We start from the raw sequence: 19,995 nt of genomic DNA on the forward strand, positions 1-19,995 counted from the left end.
CCACTGCCCTGGCACTTTCGCAATCCCACCTGGGGCTCACATCATCTTGCCACATCATCCTGCTCAATCTCCCATCTGTTAGATCTGCTCCACCAATCTTCACCGCTCTCTCTGAAACTGCATTAAACAGTTCCATTAGCATTGGGTGATAGTGTGCGTAAGAGAGAGGTTTTTTTGGGGGGGTGGGGGTGGGGAGAGAAGAGCCTGATACACTTTGTTCAATTTGCAAAATCATCTCCTGAAATATTACCTCCCCCGTCAGCTGCAGTTCTAAGTGACACTCTTTGACACTTGCACATTCTCATCTTTTGACAGAAGAGGGGGCTGCTGCTTTCCCTCACCCTCCCCCCCCCCAAAAAAAAATTCCAATTCCTGCTATTAGAAGTTCTTTTAGTCATAGCACTCACTCCAGCTTCGACAATGGGGAGAACCTAATTTAGAAACACACAACATCGTTTAAGTCAGAGGAAAAAGAGAATCGGAGGGGAGAACTCTTGCCGGAACATCCTTGCAGTTCTCCTGCTCAGAAACAGAAGCTGCCTTGCTATGGAGGACAGCAAGGAGGACAGTTTGGAGGTGTTGTTTGAGCTGACAGAGTGCAAGAGGCAGACGGATAGATCTGGCCCATGTGGACTGATCCACCTGGACACATCTGCACAGGACTCATTTCAAAGGGAAGGACAGCAGCTCAGGGGCAAGAACACCCACGTTACCTGCAGAAGATTCAAGGTTCAATCTGCATAAGCATCTCAAAGTAGGGCTGGGAATGTCCCCTTTCTGAAACTTTGGAGAGCCAGAATAGGCCAAATAAAGTCCTTCACACAGCACATCATTAAACTATGGAACTCACTCCCACAGGAGGCAGTGGCAGCCACCAACCTGGGTGGCTTTAAAATAGGATTGCCTGCAGAAGGTCCCAGATTCAACCCCCTCCTCCCCATGGGGTCTTTTGGTAGGGTGGGAATGTCCCAGGAAATGAATGAAATCCTGGAAAGATGCCAGTCAGCATAGACAATACTGAGCAAGATGAACCAATGGTCTGACTCAGAATAAGACCAAGTGGGGATATGAACCTAGGTTTGCCTCGATTCAAGCCCAGGATGCAAACCCCTACACCTCCCTGGCTCTCCTAGAAGTGCATGTAGGGTTGCTTTCTCATGGTGCCCTGCCAGTTTGATCAAGGCAGTGCAGAGTTTGGCAGCCGGATGCACACAACATCCACACTCCCCTTGCAGCCCTCAGGGGGTCTCCACATTCACCCCATGCCCTCCAGGCAATGGACAATTCCTCCTTGCCATTCTTCTCATGCTCAAATTTGTTTTCTGTTGCCCCAGAAGCTACGTCCTGAAACGATGGATTCAAACCCCGAGAAAGGGAATTCTGAAGAGGCAACAGAGCAGGCTCCCTCACAGAAAGCAGTGAACTCCCCTTTGTTAAAAGAGAGAAAAGCTGGCCACCTCTCAGGGATGCTGCAAGAGCATTGCCAGCAGGTTGGACTACAAGGCCTCTGAGGTCCCTTGCCACTCATTCTAGCCTCTGATCCAGCCCAGTAGGTGGGAACCAGTCAAGAGCTAAACCACGTTAAGGGTTCTTTTATCCAAAGGAACCAGTAGCGCAGGCTTCCCTAGCCTCCATCAATCCTGGGCATTCCTGGGATTTGCAGTCCAAAGCTTCTTGGATGGGAAAGACTGCTGTATACTGGAGATGCTGGGCTTTTAACCTGTTGCACGCAAACAGCATGGCCATTTGACTACCACGTTGTTGGGAGGAGGAGAAGGAGGATAGGAAGAGATAGAAACCCCCCACCCGCCCCCCACCATACACACAAGGGCAAAAATTAAGTTTCATTTAGGGTAAAAAAAACAGACTGAACTAGGTGCTTTTGGACAGCCAGGCTTTAGTCTAAGAGCTCCTACTAGTTTGCTCTTTGAAATCTATAAAGCCCCACATCTGCTCAGTTCATCATCATTATAAGCTATTTTTGAAAGGCTTTCAATAGGCATAATGCTTTATAGATTGATACGAACATAAAAGCGGGTCCCCCGCTCACCCAAGAGGCTCACTTACAATCTAAAACAGCCTGGTGGGAGTTAAAGAGTGATATGAGAGCCATATTCCAATATCTGAAGGGCTGTCACGTGGAAGAGGGAGCAAGCTTGTTTTCTGCTGCTCCAGAGGGGAAGACCAAGGGATTCAAATGACAAGAAAGGAGATGCTGACCAAACCTTAGGAGGAATTTCCTGACAGTAGGAGCTCTTCAACAGTGGAATGGGCACCCTCAGAAGGTGGTGGAGTCTCCATTGTGGGTTTCTCAACAGAGGTTGGAAGGCCAGCTCTCAGGGATACTTTAGTTGTGATTCCTGCATTGCAGGGGTTGGAAAAGAAGACCCTCGCGGATCCCTTCCAACTCTACGATGCTATAGGCATAGGAGGAGCCAGAGGAATTTCCTGGCTCCCAAGGCGCTCTGCCAAGGTCCGCTCCTGTTTCTTGCACTCACCGGGTAATTACATTCGCGTTCATGAGAGGAAGTTGCATCCTCGCACTGTCAACAAGGACTGCAAGCCTTCACGGAGGATGCTAATTGCGTCACGAGGGCAGCTCAGAGCCTGGCGCAGTTCCAGGCTGCAAGGATGGATTGAGAAGCCAGCCTGTTCAGCCACACAAAATGGGCATAGATCTGCAGTCAGGTACGAGGCCGCCTCATGACTGACCCACAGCATGGGAAGCCGGTAGAATGACATTTATACAGCAGTTATACACAACAGGCATAAATGGAAGGTGAGCCAAACGCAGCCAGGAAAATTAGACTGGACCAAAGACCATGACAGTTGCTAAGGACATCAGGAGAGCCCTGCACCTGCATTGGGGTGGAAGAAGGCAGAGATTCCCATTGCAACCCTTCTTTGCCTCAGCCAGAGCTGTTTCAGTTCTGCTGCAGTGCAGTTTCCATTAAATGCTACGTTATTGGTCACGCTGTCTGATATTTAATGCTAATGAGCAAAAAGAGACAGAGTAGCTAGCATAAAGCACCAGTTTCCAAATATATCCTTCATCAGGATGGTATACTGAACAGATATTAATTATTGTTTTGTGTGTTTGGCCTTACAGCAATATGTATGTACACTGATGGAGGATGTATTTGGAAATGGGTGTTTTATGTTAGCTACTCCGTCTGTTTCTGTTCCTTGGCATTTGATGCTGAATGCACTACAATTCACATAAACTGAATTTTCAAATCAGCCTTCTCATGCACGTTTTTGTGGGGTTTTTTGCTTTAGCCTGCACATGCACACTTGGTTTTTTTGTGCAGTCATTGAGGGGGTCACAACACTTGCCCCACCTCGGGCGCCAGCAACCCACGCTATGCCCCTCCAACTTATTTGTCCTTTTCTGAACCCTTTCCAACTCTGCAATAATCCTTTTCAGGCTGGCAGGAAGTCTTTCCCAGCCTTACCTGGAGATGCTGCTGGAACTGAACCTGAGACCTTCTACCTGCAAGGCAGGTGCCCTATCACTGAGCAATGATGGTTCTTCCCAGTTCACCCAGAATGCACACTAGATCTTTACTCCTGATGAATACAGATGCTGAACCTGCTCCCCAGCTGTGCAAGGCAAGCCGTCCCAGCCACCCTCTGTGAGAGAAGGAGGATATCAGAACGTGATGTTTACATTCCTCGCTTAATGTCACAAATCTGTGGGTTTTTAACTTTGCAAATGCAATCTGCTGTGGTCATCAGAAAGGAGAGACACCACCTGGCCTAACCCCGGCAGCAATGCTTTAGGACAGCAACACGGATGTTTTCACTTGTCACAGACTCTGCCAGTTCTACTGAAGGATGAATACAACTTATTACAAGGCCTGTGACTTTCAACTGCTACAGAGTCAGAAGGGAAGGGACTGACACACACACACACACACCCCAAACTAAATCAACAGCCTCCACCGCCCACTGAGGTGCCAAGTTTTTGTTATTTAGCAGAATGGCCACTTGAAATGCAATAGGGAGTCTTTGCAAAATGAAGCAGCGGCAAAAACCAGCCAGGAGAGTCACTGGAGTGGAAGGTAGGGAATGAATCACACCAGGAGGCTTCAAACCAACCCAAAAGCCAGAAGACATTGGCAAGCGCATTTTAGAACTGTGGAGTTGGAAGGGACCTCAGGGGTCATCTAAGTCCAGCTCCCTGCAATGCAGGGATCACAGCTGAAGAATCCCTGACTGATGGCCACCCAACCCCTGCTTAAAAACCTCCAAGGAAGGAGATCCCACCATCTACCGGAGGAGTCTGTTTCACTGTCAAATGGCTCTTACCAGCAGAAAGTTATTCCTAAGGTTTAGCTGGAATCTCCTTTGTTGTCATTTGAATCCACTTGTTCAGGTCCTTCCCTCTGGAGCAGCAGGAAACAAGCTTCCTCTTTGAATCTTCAAATCTTTGATTATAAAAAAGCAACCACAACCACACACACACACCTGAGACCTTAAAAGGATAAGGTAGAGCCTTGAGACTCTGCAGGCGGCACAGCAAAAACTGTAAAGTCTGAGCTTGGGGTTATGGATGAAGATTTGCACAACCTGGAGGTACAATCTGGAGTTTTGTGTTCAGCATCCTGCTCTCCCAGTGGCTGGCCAGAGGCTCTACTGGGAAGCTCGCAAGCAAGACCCAAGCACAAGAGGAATGACCCCTCCTGGGGTTTCCAGCAACTGGTATTTAGAAGCTCGGGCCATAAGAAGGCATCCTTTTACATTCTGTCCTATATTTGTCACCTGCAGCACCATTTCCCTTCTGCTGCAGTGCATCTTCCACCCCAAACTACGTTCTTCCTCTAGCTGCCCATTGTGACAAAATTGCTACACTTATATGATTAATGATGTGATTTATGCCATCTTTCTGCTATTCCACTCCACTATTTTTCATGCAAAGGAAATGCATTGCAAGGGGAAGGGAGAAGGAAGTACCGTATTTTTTGCTCTATAAGACTCACCTTTTCCCTCCTAAAAAGTAAGGGGAATGTGTGTGCGTCTTATGGAGCGAATGCAGGCTGCGCAGCTATCCCAGAAGCCAGAACAGCAAGAGGGATTGCTGCTTTCACTACGCAGCGACACCTCTTGCTGTTCTGGCTTCTGAGATTCAGAGTATTTTTTTTCTTGTTTTCCTCCTCCAAAAACTAGGTGCGTCTTGCGGTCTGGTGCCTCTTATAAAGCAAAAAATACTGTAATTAATTGTGTACCATTTGCAGACTGGAAGCAAGAACAATAGCAAATACCAATTGTAGTTGCTGGATTGATTTCTGGTTTTAGACATGCGACGGATAAGAGAACACCAGCAATTTCTGTTCCTTTTCCATTTCCAATGGAATTCTATGACATCCCTAAGCACAGCTGAGGAACAGTTAGCCTCAGGAGGTGATGGGCTCTCTTTTACTTGAGGTATTTAGGTAAAGGCTGAAGGGGATACTGCAGCTTCAAGGTCTGTGCAGGAAAGCTTGTTGGCCACCTAAGCTTTGCAAAACCTGTGCAAGCAGTGAGCTCCTTGCAAGACCTCAGTTCTTTTGAAAGCCCTCTCTGATCTAACATCACACAAGATTGTCTGTGCATCCTGCTTCTCTTCTGTTGCACATGAGGCGAGCCTTTCAAAAACCTGGATATATACCGGATATACAGTGGTACCTTGGGTTAAGTACTTAATTCATTCCGGAGGTCCGTTCTTAACCTGAAACTGTTCTTAACCTGAAGCACCACTTTAGCTAATGGGGCCTCCTGCTGCCGCCGCGCCGCCAGAGCACGATTTCTGTTCTCATTCTGAAACAAAGTTCTTAACTCGAAGTACTATTTCTGGGTTAGCGGAGTCTGTAACCTGAAGCGTATGTAACCCAAGGTACCACTGTATAATCAAAGCTGGGGTGGTGGGGGGAGAAATTATATGAATGTATTCTTAAGCACAAACCAGAACTAACTTGGCCACATGGTCAAGGATAGCATGAGAACAGGCTCACAAACAAAGTAGCCCTTACTCACTGGCAAAGGAAAAGTATCCAGGCAAAATTCTGTGTTCCTTGAAGTCTGAAGCAAAACATGTTAAGTCACCCTTTTCTCCATTTTGCAAGCCACACAGAGTATTCCTCAATCCAGTCCCGCAATAATAGCTGGATGACAACCCTCAATAATTCCTATGCAGTTTGAAAGTTCATTGCTGTTGTGAAAGTTGCAGTGGCTCTAAAAGACAGCGACTGTGACAGTATTAACTCTTTGACAGAGCCAAAACTATGGAACTCATTCCTGCAGGAGGCAGTGATGTACACCAATCTAGATGGCTTTAAAATAGGATTAGACAAATTCATGGAGGAGAGGGTTATTGATGGCTACTAGCCAGGATGAGTTTGCTCTGCCTCAACAGTCAGAGGCAGCAATGCCCTCCAACATTTATCCGATGAAAATACAGTGGTACCTCGGGTTAAGTACTTAATTCATTCCGGAGGTACGTTCTTAACCTGAAACTGTTCTTAACCTGAAGCACCACTTTAGCTAATGGGGCCTCCCACTGCCGCCGTGCCGCTGGAGCATGATTTCTGTTCTCATCCTGAAGCAAAGTTTTTAACCCGAGGTACTATTTCTGGGTTAGCAAAGTCTGTAACCTGAAGTGTATGTAACCCAAGGTACCACTGTAGAGACGTTCTATTCTGCATCAGGAAGCCAAGTTCTCATGGTTTGAGGTGGTTAACAGGGAGGCAGTTTCCGCCATAAGATCTCCTCTCCTTAACTTTCCCCCACACAGGGGGGAAAGGTACAGAAAAAAGAAACCCTGAAGGTGAAAGGGGTTAAAAGCAATTCCTCCCTATGCATACCCCTACCAACTTTGTATTGCCCTTATGGCTAGATTTTATTTGACAAAACAAAACTCTGGAGGTTTTTAAGCAGAGGTTGGATGGCCATCTGTCATGGGTGCTTTAGTTGAGACACCTGCATTGCAGGGGGCTGGACTGGATGACCCTCTAGGTCCCTTCCAATTCTGCAATTCCAGGAGTCCATGAAAACAGGGAGGACGCTACATCCTGTCTAGTTTGTTGGCTGCAAAGTGAGAGAAGCTGTTGTTCCCTCCTGCAACGTGAGAAGCTCTTGACCTGCCTTTTACCTAAGAACGGAGGCATCTGTCAATTTCAGTTTCTCTTCCTTTCTCCTTTTTCCAGGCAGCATCTGTCAGTTTCAGTCTCTCTCACTTTCCAATCAGTTCACCACATTTCCACATCTTTTTTTTAAGGCTTCACAAAAAATCACCAGCATTTTAGTGATTTCCCCCCTCTTCTCACAGTGGGCTCACCCACACTTCTCTTTGCTCTGTATTTCCAGGCACAGGTCAGCACTTTGAACTTGCTTCCCCTGTGAAAATCTGCTCTTTGCTACTGAATTGGAGCAAACAGCAATCCATAGAAAACTCGAATTCAGTGTCAGAAGAGCGGGTTTCCATAGGAAAAGCTGGGAAAGCGCAGACCTCTGGGGCAAAAGGTAAGTGTGGATGAGCAACGTTTCTTAATGTAATGCATTTTTTCCCTATGTTCTCACTAACACATGAATCCTTATACATATTACAACCTCCTTCTTGTACACATTCCCCCCCCCCCGCCAAAGTTGGAGAACCGCATCACAAAAATTGAACAAAGTGTGAGCTTTGTGAGCTTTAAAGGATGGCTATGTTTTGGTTCACTTGTGTCTGGGGGAAGGGCAAATGAAATACCGTATTTTTCACTCTATAAGACGCACCAGACCACAAGACGCAGCTAGTTTTTGGAGGAGGAAAACAAGAAAAAAAATATTCTGAATCTCAGAAGCCAGAACAGCAAGAGGGATCACTGCACAGTGAAAGCAGCAATCCCTCTTGCTGTTCTGGCTTCTGGGATAGCTGCACAGCCTGCATTCGCTCCATAAGATGCACACACATTTCCCCTTACTTTTTAGGAGGGAAAAAGTGAGTCTTATAGAGCAAAAAATACGGTAAGTTTGCCTTAAAGGGTACTGAATTTTCTCCTCTAGGTAAAAGGAGAAAAAAGGGGGTTCAGAGATGCCCGATTGAATCCTGTTTTGCAGCACACTCTGGATGAGTGGGGTGCATGTTTAAGAGAGACATAGAGCACTGTGTGCTCAGTTGGGACTTCTCCAAGGAGGGTGATGCATTCTGAGTCTGCCTGGGCAATCCAGAGGTGAGCTGGGGGTAAGAGTGATTTCTGCTTGACAGGCCTCTGAGCAGCATTCGAGAGGGGTGGGGGAATTAAAAAGCAATGAGGAGGGAGATTAAAAATTAAACTTTGTAATAAGAAGGCCCACTCTGCAGAGGAGTTACACAACACTCCTGGGAATGCCTGCCCGGGAACGAAGCAGGAGAATCTAACAAGAATTCAACAATTACAGTGCACCTCATCAATTCACACGGAACCTGTGGGAAAGAGTTCCTTTTTCTCGCCGAATGCACACACAGGACTGCACTCTTGCTCTCTCGCCATGGAGACTGGACCTGTTTGGCTTCTTTTCCTTTGAAGGGAGTCAGCGGCGCAATCCATCCCTGAAGGCTCTCATTGTTTTCAACACATTCTTTGCAGTCGCAATGTGGGTCACTCTCAAGGAGATGCAACGCAGCCTCTGTTCCCTCTTTCAGAACACCATTCCACCCCACATACCCCTGCAAAGTACAATAAAGTGTTGGGAGGGTCCTCAGTCCCTGTGACCTTCCTTCCTTCTCTTCGGCATATGACTCTGCAGCAAACGTCACTGTGACGAGTGGCAATTGCACAGGGAGTGGGTGATTCTTGAAGGATCACTTCCCTGTCCTTCCTTGGATGCCTCCATATACACCTGTACAGGTGGTTAATGCAAGTTAACGGGCAAACGGATCTCTCCATTGCCTTGCGTGGGGAAATGAGAAGTTGTACCCCGAGAATAGGGACACGGTTGGCGCTGTTGGTTAAACCACAGAGCCTAGGACTTGCCAATCAGAAGGTCAGCGGGTTCGAATCCCCGCGACGGGGTGAGCTCCCGTTGCTCAGTCCCTGCTCCTGCCAACCTAGCAGTTTGAAAGCACATCAAAGTGCAAGTAGATAAACAGGTACCGCTCCGGCGGGAAGGTAAATGGCGTTACCGTGCACTGCTCTGGTTTGCCAGAAGCGGCTTGGTCATGCTGGACACATGACCTCGAAGCTGTACACCGGCTCCCTCGGCCAATAAAGCGAGATGAGCGCCACAACCCCAGAGTTGGTCACGACTGGACCTAATGGTCAGGGGTCCCTTCACCTTTACCCCGAGAAATGGCTGGTGGTAGGGGAAAACCTCAGCAACTTGGTGGGCCTGAGCTTCTCCCTGAACTAGCTGTTCTGGAGCTGTGGTCATTTATTTCCCCCTGCGCAAGTCATTTGAGTGAGTGATCCCTCCATTAACTTTCAAGGGAGAGGGAGAGATGGGGATACACCCCAGCAATGGGGTAGAGAAAGATAGGCCCATAGCTCACAACACAATCACGTTCCACCCACAATCACAAATGTTCAGTGTTTGGGGGTGGCGTTATTGACTTGTATTTGTTTTTGTTATGTATTTTGTTCTTTTTAGCATGTATGATTGTGTTTTTGGCCACCTAGGTTTATGGCCATCACTGCCTCCTGCAGGAACAAGCTGGACCTGAGCAGAAGAGTAGTTGTGCTCCCCACTTGGCAAGTCCCATCAATCAGCATTCAGAGACATCCCACCTCCGACAGCAGAGGCAAAGAATATTTAAATTCAGAGAATTCACACTTCTGAAAAGGTGCTAGTTTCAAATCCAGCTCATCACTCTCTGCCTCCCATCCCTCAAACATGCAGCCCTGAAATACTTTGATCCGTAACTCAGCAGTTTTGGAAAACCTACAGCTTTTGTGTACTGTATTGGGAAACGACTGTTGTTGATGTCAATAAGCAGATTGTTTTTCATATGTCACTCTCACATGCATACAGTGGTACCTCGGTTTTCAAATGTCTCTGTTGACAAACATTTCAGTTTTCAAACGCTGTAAACCCTGAAGTAAATGCTTTGGTTTTCAAACATGCCTCGGAAGTCGAACATGCCCCACAACTTCCGTATTGAGCAGGCATAGGCAACCTAAGGCCCATGGCCCGGAAGCGGCCCATGGGGGTCGTTTAACCAGCCCATGGACCCCCACCGCCCACTCAGTTGGCTCCCATGCACCGTGCTAAACCGGTGCAGAGCAGAGCAGGGACAGCCTTCCATGACACTGGACAGCTTCTCATTGGCTGCAGGAAGCTCCTGCAGCCAATGGGAAGCTGCACAAGCTTCCTCTGTGATGGAAATGGCGTTTGTGCATGCACACGCACACACGCACACCCCAGCCCACCATGGCGTCTGCAGGATCACAAACTGGCCCATGCCCAAAAAACGTTGCTGCCCCCTGGTATTGAGTTTTCAGTTTTTGAACGTTTTGGATTTCGAACGGTCTTCCGGAATGGATTACGTTCGAAAACCAAGGTACCACTGTAGTTGCTTTGGGTATATAATATAGGAAGCATAGAATTGTACAGCTGAAATGGACCTGAAGTATCATCTGGCCTAACCCTATGTAATGTAGGAATCACAAAGAATCCCTAAATTCATCCTGCCACTGCTTTAAGGGAGGCACCCTCCTCCCCCAAAGAAAAACCTCGTAAGAACTTTTTTGACACAAGAAGAGTGATAGATCCTCAGGGATCCAGCACATCAGCCTGGAGAACTAAGCGTAGCATCTTCCTGCCATCAGCCCACCCAAACCCAGGAAAGGACCTACAGGGAAAAAGGATAGCGGGGGGGGGGAAAAGAAAACTAAGGGGGGAAAGAGACTTCTCTTAAGTACAACCTGTCCATCCCACGCTGTCCCTAAAGTATTCTGCAGCAAAGAGAACATTCTGTTCCTCATGCCAGCCAGCATAATGTTATGCAAAATTTCCCACGCATTTGAATCAATTTGCAACCCTCTACCCTACCCACCACCCTGCAAGGTAGACTGCCGTTGATCCCATTGCACAGCTGGGAATAGGCAGAAGAGTGATTTACCGCAGGAGAATGAGAACAAAAGACTCCATTTTCTACCAGTCATTTGAAGGTTCAGCAGCTTGCCTCCTCTCCCACTGCCTGCAGCTGCAGAACTCGAACCCAGGATCCTTACAGTCTCTCTCTTTCCACTGAGCCACACTGCCTTCGGTGCACTTACATCTCTCATTCTCAGGGGGGAGTGTTTTTGGGAACAAAGAATGGCAACAGCCAATGAATCAGCAGTTAAAAGGAAAGTGGGGGAAAGTTGGCCATTTAATATTTAAATGTAAGCCCCTTTCTCTGCAATTCTTAAAATCTACCAACCCCCCTGAAAGTGACTAAATACACACATACAAACACGGTTTCCCAGGTGGAAATTGGGGAAATGTCTGGGAAAATCCAGATGTATGACAGCCCATGTTGGAAGTGCCAGGCTGGAGTGGAACAACTTCCTTGCTTTGTATTTAAAGTTTCATTGTTCTTATCGCTTTCAAGGCTATTTCCTTTCATCACATTTGTTTGTATTTACAATTCTGAGTTGTCACAAGATAGCCAATTATTGGTAATAGCTATTGATTTTCTTATAAATTAGTTACCGTACATCTGTGGTAAGTGAAGGTTTATGCATGTTTGGTCAGTATGTAAATATTTTATGCTTCGAATCTCCTCAGCCCTTAAGTTTTTGTTAGTAAGGATGAGTAAAAAGATTTATCCTGTCATTTTCTTTGCTGCATTTTCTATTTCTAGCTACGAGGTTAGATCAGAGCGTATATTTCTTTTTGTGTGCATCAGTGTCACGCCCTTGCGCCTATAAATTTAATTAAACTGAATCATTTTAACTGGATTTTGAAGAAAATGCATGTCTTCAAAGAAGAAATTAATGGTTTTGAGTTTTATTGTGTTGTTATCTTCCTTAGTGGGTTGTGCAAACCGCTATGCTTTTTATAGGGCAAGGTAGAGGACAGTGGATGAGTTTATGGGACCAAGGGGGCAGTGGACCAAGAAATGTTTGGGAATCCTAGTTTTGGGGTCCAGATCAGGAGGCTGTCTTTATAAACGTAAAAGACGTGATCAAAAATCCCCCAATCTTATAGTTTTATGATGCCAACAAGCCTGCAATGGCTAGGGCTGAAGCAAGCACCTACGTACTGGGTAAGCCTTCTGCTAACCTTGCACCTTTTGCACGCCTTGTACTAGTGGCTGGGGCTAATGGGAGTTGTAGTACACAGGGTGCCATTACAACTACATGGTTCAGAATGCATGCAAGCTGCATCCTGCTCCCCTGCTCTTAGCAAAGCAGAAAAAATGTAATGCACAAATAAATGGAAGGCCTTGGTAGCGTTTGGGCATTTAAAAATGAAAACAGGCTTTGACCAACTGCAACTTCTTCATTTTGAAAAATTCAGAGAGACAGTTTCATGCATCGCATACAGCTTCAACCATGTCCTGAAGAAAGCAGAACTGCTCCATTTTTAGCGTGTGTCAAAATATAGCCCCCTCCCAATCCAATCTAGCCCCTTGAAGGTGGGTTGCTGAAAAGAACATTCCTTTGAGGAGGAGGAGATTTTGATCTGGAAAGTTTGAGGTTAGAGTAAATTTACGCTAATGGCTAAATTCAGCCACGCTGATGCATTTCCAAGGAGGCGGAGATCACCCATGTTTCTTTCCACTCCTACATTATTTAAAGGAGGCTACTGCAAATGTCAAGGAGAGCTGATGTAACATTAAACCACCTGACTGGGGAGGAAAGCAAGTTCCCGGCCTGAAGGATGCTACAAAAGTAAAGACTTGCCTCTTCTCACCCAAGTCTGGTTGAAAATTAGCAGGGATGCATGTACAGAATATGTCAAGCAAGCTACCCACCACTGAAAGCAAAATGGTCTCTGATTTCTGGAGGGTCCAGCAATAATTTGCAGGCGGTTTGCATGTTGAATGCCACAGGAGCAGTCCCTGGCTGCTCTGGGAAAGAGATCTGCTGTGGATCAGACATAGCAAGACTTGGGACATGCCTGTAATAGTCTCCTAACTTTAAAAAAATAAAATAAAAATAATAGCCACCGTTCAGGTCATACACATCATCCCTAAAGCTGCTACCCCAGGTGTATGGGAAAAGGTTCTGGCTGGGGCTGATGGGAGTTGTAGTCAGAGGCCACATAATACCCACTCCACATTTGTAAAAACTCGATCTTTCATATGGCAGCACCTACACTTTGGAATTCACTGCCTATCGACATCAGGCAGGTGCCTTCGCTTTAATCTTTTTGGTCCCTGCAGAAAACATCCTTGTCTAGACCAGGCCACCCAGATGTTTAGAAAGTAGGTGTGAGTTTTAATCTGCTTTTAGTCTGTTGATATTGTAACTTTTTCAACATCTACAATTATTGTTGGTTTTTCTTATTGATAGTTTTTTTCGTTTCACCTTTTTTGTAAACCACTTTGAGGCAGGTTGGGGGGTATTTAAGGTGTTTTTTTTTCAAGGTGTGTAAATTTTATGAAATTAATAGTACATAAATAGTTCAAAACAGCTGAAGGCGCCCAGCCTAGGGAAAGCTGGTCTGAGCGATGGAAGTGCTGCCTAATTCACAGATCTTCCCCTTTCTGAGAATCATCCCTGGGTCAAGTTTACAGCCTACAGCCCCATGAACTTAGAGAAGGAAGAGGCCATCATGGCACAGAGTGGAACTGAGTCTGGGCCCCCAGATGTTAAACCATTGCCTACTGGTCTGTCTTCTTCCTCTTAAAGAATGCATATTTCATGCACACTTCAAGTCTCCTGCAAGCATGCCCTTTGGTTCAACATCCTATCACGCGAAAAGTGCTCCCTTGTTTTTGAAATTTCGAGGGCACAGTACTAGGACAGCATGTCTCCTCCAGGGCAGCAAATTGGGCACAGGGGCCCTTTTAAGCTTCACAGAAATTGCCTGAAGACAAACTTTGATTCTTCCCAGAAGCAGGTTATGAGACAAAGAACGAGAGGTGGAGTGGGGAAGGGAGGAACGAAAATCATAGTGCTATTTTTAAAATGTCCCTCCAGAGGAACACAAAGATAGGAACAGGCATCTGAGCTGGCAGGATTTTCACTTTGCTGCAAAAGACAAGATACCTGTAGGTCAAAGATATCACCTTCTTGGAAAAGGCACTTGACAAAAATCCATCTGACGTAGAAAATGGCCGCCACAAGGCCAAGACATAGTCAGCCCTGCAGAAAATCAACAGCAGGGTTGGAAAATACTACGCCATGGTGGCCATTCCTCCAGAATCATAAAATAATGGAGGGAAAGTGTTTTCTCCCTCTCTCATAGCACCAGAACTTGCAGACATCCAACGAATGAAGCTAAATATGGGAACATACAGGACAAAGCGATGGACTTCTCCACACAGCCCAGAATTAAACTATTGTTACACACCACTCCAATCTCTGAGCAATGCGAGATTCCAGGGGTACCAGGTGTGCTTACCAGGGTCTATGTTTCCTTTTGGGCAATACGGCAGAGCAGAGACTGTGGTGCCTTTATGATATATGATTTGTTTACACATTTATCCAATGGAACATGCCTTTTTTCACTGCCAATACTATACAGATATATGAGCTAGGTTCATCTCGCCTATACTACATAAATTTCCATGTCACACAGAAGAACTTTATACCTCCCCGCTACTTCAAGATGAAAACACAAATGTTACATACCTAGTTGTAACAGCTGTAACCATCATCAAAGGATGGTTCGTGCCACAAACTAGACCCAAAATGCAAGATCTGTTCTCCTTCATGCTCCCTCCCTTATAGTCGCTTTTAACCGTTTGTCCTTGTCTCTAACTTTTTAAAGTTATGTATGATATAATCACCTCTTAACTACTAGTTTTTTCCCTTACCTGTTTTAAGTCTTATATGTTTACTTTATCCATATGTTTTCTCTTATGCTGCTCTGTGACCGAAAAAAGGTTTGATATATAGATGAAGAAACCCAAAATATTGTGTCTGACCCTCTCTGCAGCATAAAACAGACAGCCTGCCCCATGCTCTGCACCCCCATTCTCCAGCTTGCAAAAATGACACTTTTTTCCTGTTTGTTTACCTCATCGCCCCCTACAATTCTGCCCCTCCCTCCTGAAACTCTGGCCTTTTTTCTCTGTTAATTATTTCTCAAGTGTGCATGCACACAAAAGCTTATACCCGGAACAAATGTAGTTGATCTATAAGGTGCTACTGGACAATTTTTTTATTTCGGCTGCGTCAGACTGACACGACTACCTACCTGAATCTAGACTCAGGGAGAGGCTCTCTGTTAATGGCCTTCTTAATGGTACATCACCCATTTCATTTAGCTCTTTTAATGGTCCATCTCTGCAGGCGATAACTTCACCAGGAAGCCAGCCTGGCTTATATTTTAACATGCTAAATTCAATGCTGGGCACCCCAGAATTAGAACGGAAGTCCAGGCGCTCCACAAACCTATGGAATTCACTCCCACAAGAGACCCCTGTCTTGGATGGCCTTAAGAAAGAATGGGACCATTTATGGAGGATGAGGCTATCAATGGCTACTTGCAATGATGGCTAGATTTCACCCCCACTTTCAGAGGCTTGGAATGCCAGTTGCTGGGAAGATAGGGCTGTTGTGCTCAGGTCCTGTTTCTGGGTGTCCAAATGGGGCATCTGACTGGCCACTGTGAGAACAGGATGCTGCCCTAAATGGATCCCCTTTTGGTCCGATCCAGTAGCCAAGCTCTTCTTACATCTAAAGAAACCCTGATCACTAGAGTCCACTAATTAGGTGTACGGCTGGGTGAAATCCGGTTTTCAGCATCACAATATATCACCAGCTAAACATCACAATATAATGATATATCACGATGTCTGAAATAAGGGTGGAGCTATGCAGAGGCATTGGCTGGCTTCACACATCACGATTCACAATATATTGCCAGGTCAAAAATTACGAAGCCAATATGATAAGATGGACTTCAAACCGGTTCTGGGCAATGTATCAATTTATTGGCCAGCCCTAATTAGGTGTCAATAGACACCTAATTGTCTAATCCAACAACAAGAACAGAAGCTTCTCCCAAATTCAATGCTGGTATTTAATAGTGCCAAAACAACATAATGAAGCTTCCTTGCTGGAGCTAAGGAATTTGGGACTGTTCAGTTCCTGTATGGAGACTAGCTGAAAAGTGCTCCCCTTCTACCCAATGGAAGTTATTCTGAGCTCCATTGCAGAAGAACAGGTAGATACAATATTTTTTAAAAAAAGATTGTTCCTAGATTTCCACACACACCCTAAGAACGCTGCTGCCTCATATTTATCAGATATTCTAATATTCCCACCTGTATTTGACATCCAGCTATATCTGACAGAATTTGACAGTTGGTACGCAGTAGCATTTAGCATTTGACAGCAAGTTTATTTTTTATTTTTTATTGTCGTGATGATGATCTTCTGAGGTTTCACAGCAGGTACCTGCCAAACCTCAAAATAATTAAGAACATTAAGAACAATTAATTAGTGTTTGCAGTATATTTCATATTTAAAGTTTTGCTGGGTGAAATAGAAACTTTTGGCACATCTTGAATATTTGTTGACGTTTTCTCTTTGATATAATAATAATAATAATAATAATAATAATAATAATAATAATAATAATAATATCTTTATTGTCATTGCCCCCTTCGGGGACAACGAAATTACTTGACTGCTCCATAAAAACACTAATTAAACAATACAGTATAATACAGCAAGGGAGATTAGATGACTTTCAAAGTCCGGGCTTCCCATTCAGGGCCGAGATCACTCTGGAGAAGAAGCTGTTCTTAAGACGGCTCGTTCTTGTCTTCATCGTCCTGTATCTCCGTCCCAACGGCAAAAGCTCGAAGAGACAGTGACCAGGATGCGATGGATCTTTTACTATGTCCAGTGCCTTCCTATGGCACCTTGTGGCATAAATCTGCTCTAAAGTGGAGAGTGGGAAGCTAATAATGCTCTCTGCTACCTTAACAACCCTGCACAACCCCATCCTGTCCTGGGTAGTACAGCTTCAATACCACACACATAAGCCATAAGTGAGCACGCTCTCAATGGCACAGTGATAGAAGGCAAGCAGCAGTTTCTGCGGAAGATGGTTTTTCCTTAGTATTCTCAAAAAGTACAGTCTCTGCTGCATCTTCTTCACAAGCCCCCTTGTGTCTTGCCTGAAGTTTCTGAAACACTCCGTCCTTTTACTGCCAGTAGGAGCTTTGGGGAAACCTCAAGCAGCCCACCCCAAACTTTTAAGCATTTTAGAGGCTGAAATATTCCTCCCCAACTCCCCCTTTTAACCCCATTAGCTGACATTGGTTTTCAAGCTCCCCCCACCCACCTGCACTATGATTTACTCTTCTTCCTGGATTAGCCATGTAGATGGGTCAAGTAAAATCTGAGATACTGTAGCTTATCAGACTTTGCCGCATGCTGACCTGTTCGACACTCTAACCACCTGTTCGACGCTGGCAGGTTCTAAATATAATTAAAAATGAATATCTATATATCTCTTGTGGCTACCCCTCTGAAAATTATTACTATTTAGAAAGAGAAGTTGTACCCAGGCCAAGTCCAGTCAGCAGAAAGAGAAGGGAAGGGAGGATCTAGAGAGACCGACAGCAAAGATCAAAACAATCTGCAGTCAAGTTTCCAATGAAGTGGTTGCTGGTGCATCCAGCCTCAAAATGATTAATACTCTGCAGTCCTTTTGCTGCAGCCAACAGACAATGCCTCTTGCAGTGGAGCAACCGCCAAGATATAGAAGACAAAGGAAGCCCAGTTCCTGGGTGCCAACAGCAGAACGCAACTGACTTCTCCAGAGACACAGAGGCTGCAGTGCTAGACACACTGTCTTGTACTGCAAGAAGGAACTTAGACTTGTCTTTCTTCCACTTTTAAAAGTCTCTCCATCGTTTCAGGGAATCTAACTTAACCCCTTGATCTAGCTCTGGAGCTTTCAGCTGGAGAGCTTGGCGCCAGTTCATTAGTTTTTTAAAAGTATTGTTTCATTACCAAATGGTGCCTTATACATTTAACCAGATCAATTGCCCATCCTTTTTCCTGTACCATTTCCAGTTGCAGGGGGCAGGGAGTGGAGTAGACCTGGTCCATCCATCCATCTGTCCATCTACCTCACCCACACAGCTACAGACCAAACTCTGAAGCCTGGTTTTGAACACTTGGAATGTCTGGTTTTTGCATATTTCTGTGGTTGCAAGTTGTTTAAAACTACTTTTTAATATTGTGTTTTGATTGTTGTGACCTGACCTGGGACCTTAGGGTGACTTTTCTTCTTTAAGTTCTCAAAGTTCTTAAACTAGCTCAAGGTTGTCCTCTGAACTAGCCAGATGCTTAACTGAGAATCAAACACAATCAGTCCATCTTTTGAAAAATAAGACGTTAGAGCTGCCTTACCCCAAAATGGCACCTAGATATGCCGTTCTGGCAATTGTAACCTTGGTCTGAGGAGTCATTTGGTGCCTAGGTTACATATCTGAGTTTCTAACACTGCTCACAAGCATACCTGGAACTGCCTGGGATTGAACCTGGGACCTTGTGCATGCAAAATAGATGCTCTACCTATGAGCCACAGCCCTTCCCCAGCAGCAGTGAAAGGAGGAAGAAGAACCTCACTTGTGCAGCCAAAAAATAAAATTAACCACTGGGCTTGCCTCCCTGCTCTGCCAGTTTTCAAACCCAGAGAAGGGAACAGACATGTGATTCCCCCCCCCCATCACCGCTGAAAAGATACAGCCCAGGAAATAGCCTTGCCGTGGGCTCCAGCTGGTTGCCCAAGATAGCAGATATAAACACACTTCAGCATTTGAATGTGCTGGCTGAAACTGATGGGAGTTGTAGTCCAAAACACCAGGTTGGAGAAGGCTAGACTAAACAAAGACTGCCTTTATTAGCATAACCTTGTTCTATTACTGAAATGATGCATATCAAGGGCCAATCCAGAGAAGCCTGGACATTCGCTCTCTCATTGCAAGGGGTTGGACTAAATGGCGCTTTAAGGTCAAATCATATAACACTAAAACTCAGGGATCGCCAATGAAGCAGAATGTTGGGCGATTCAGGACAGACAAAAGGAAATCCTTCTTCACAAACAGCACAAAGTTACAATATGGAATATGCTCCCACGAGAGGCAACGAGAGGCACAAGCTCAGATGGCTTTAAAAGAGGGTTAGGCAAATTCGCCGCAGAGAGGAAGAAGAGTTTGGATTTGATATCCTGCTTTATCACTACCCTAAGGAGTCTCAAAGTGGCTAACATTCTCCTTTCCCTTCCTCCCCCACAACAAACACTCTGTGAGGTGAGTGGGGCTGAGAGACTTCAGAATTGTGACTAGCCCAAGGTCACCCAGCAGCTGCATGTGGAGGAGCGGAGACGCGAACCCGGTTCCCCAGATTACGAGACTACCACTCTTAACCACTACACCACACTGGCTCCCAGAGCAGAGCAGAAGGCTATCGAGCCTGATGGATACATTCTCCCACCACTGTTAGAAGCAGAATGCCTCTGAGTACCAGTTGCTGGAAACTACAGGAGGGAAAAGCGCTTCCTCCCCATCCTGCTTTAGGTTTTTTCTTTTGGGGCGTCTGGTCACCCACTATGAGAACAGGATGTTGAGCAATGATGAACCCCCCTTTGGCGTGATACAGCGGCAGGGCTGTTCTTATGCTCTTAGGACTATCAAGCGCATCCTTTCCATGTTTCTAGTCTCCAGTTTGGCAGCAGTGGCAGGAGGGAGGCACACCCATCTCCCCTGTTTCATGCTCATCTGCTAAACCTACACTACAGTTCTCTTCTTCAAAATCCTGGGGAATTGTAGTTTGAGGTGCCTGCCAATAATTCTCTGAACCCCCCCCCCCTTTCACAGAAAAAGGCAGGGTTTTCTGGAGAGAAGGACAGAGGAGAGAGCCAGTTGATGTCTAC

The 19,995-nt window shown here is 45.7% G+C and overlaps 1 protein-coding gene across 2 annotated transcripts in view; it reads right to left on the bottom strand.

Annotated features, from left to right (window-relative positions):
• Nucleotides 1–19,995, bottom strand: part of PRKCB (protein kinase C beta) — a 201,335-nt gene that overhangs the window by 163,089 nt on the left and 18,251 nt on the right. The gene's annotated exons all lie outside the window — the stretch shown is intronic.

The sequence above is a fragment of the Podarcis bocagei genome (genome assembly GCF_964188305.1).
Source record: "Podarcis bocagei genome assembly, chromosome: 14".
Classification (NCBI taxonomy): Eukaryota; Metazoa; Chordata; class Lepidosauria; order Squamata; family Lacertidae; genus Podarcis; species Podarcis bocagei.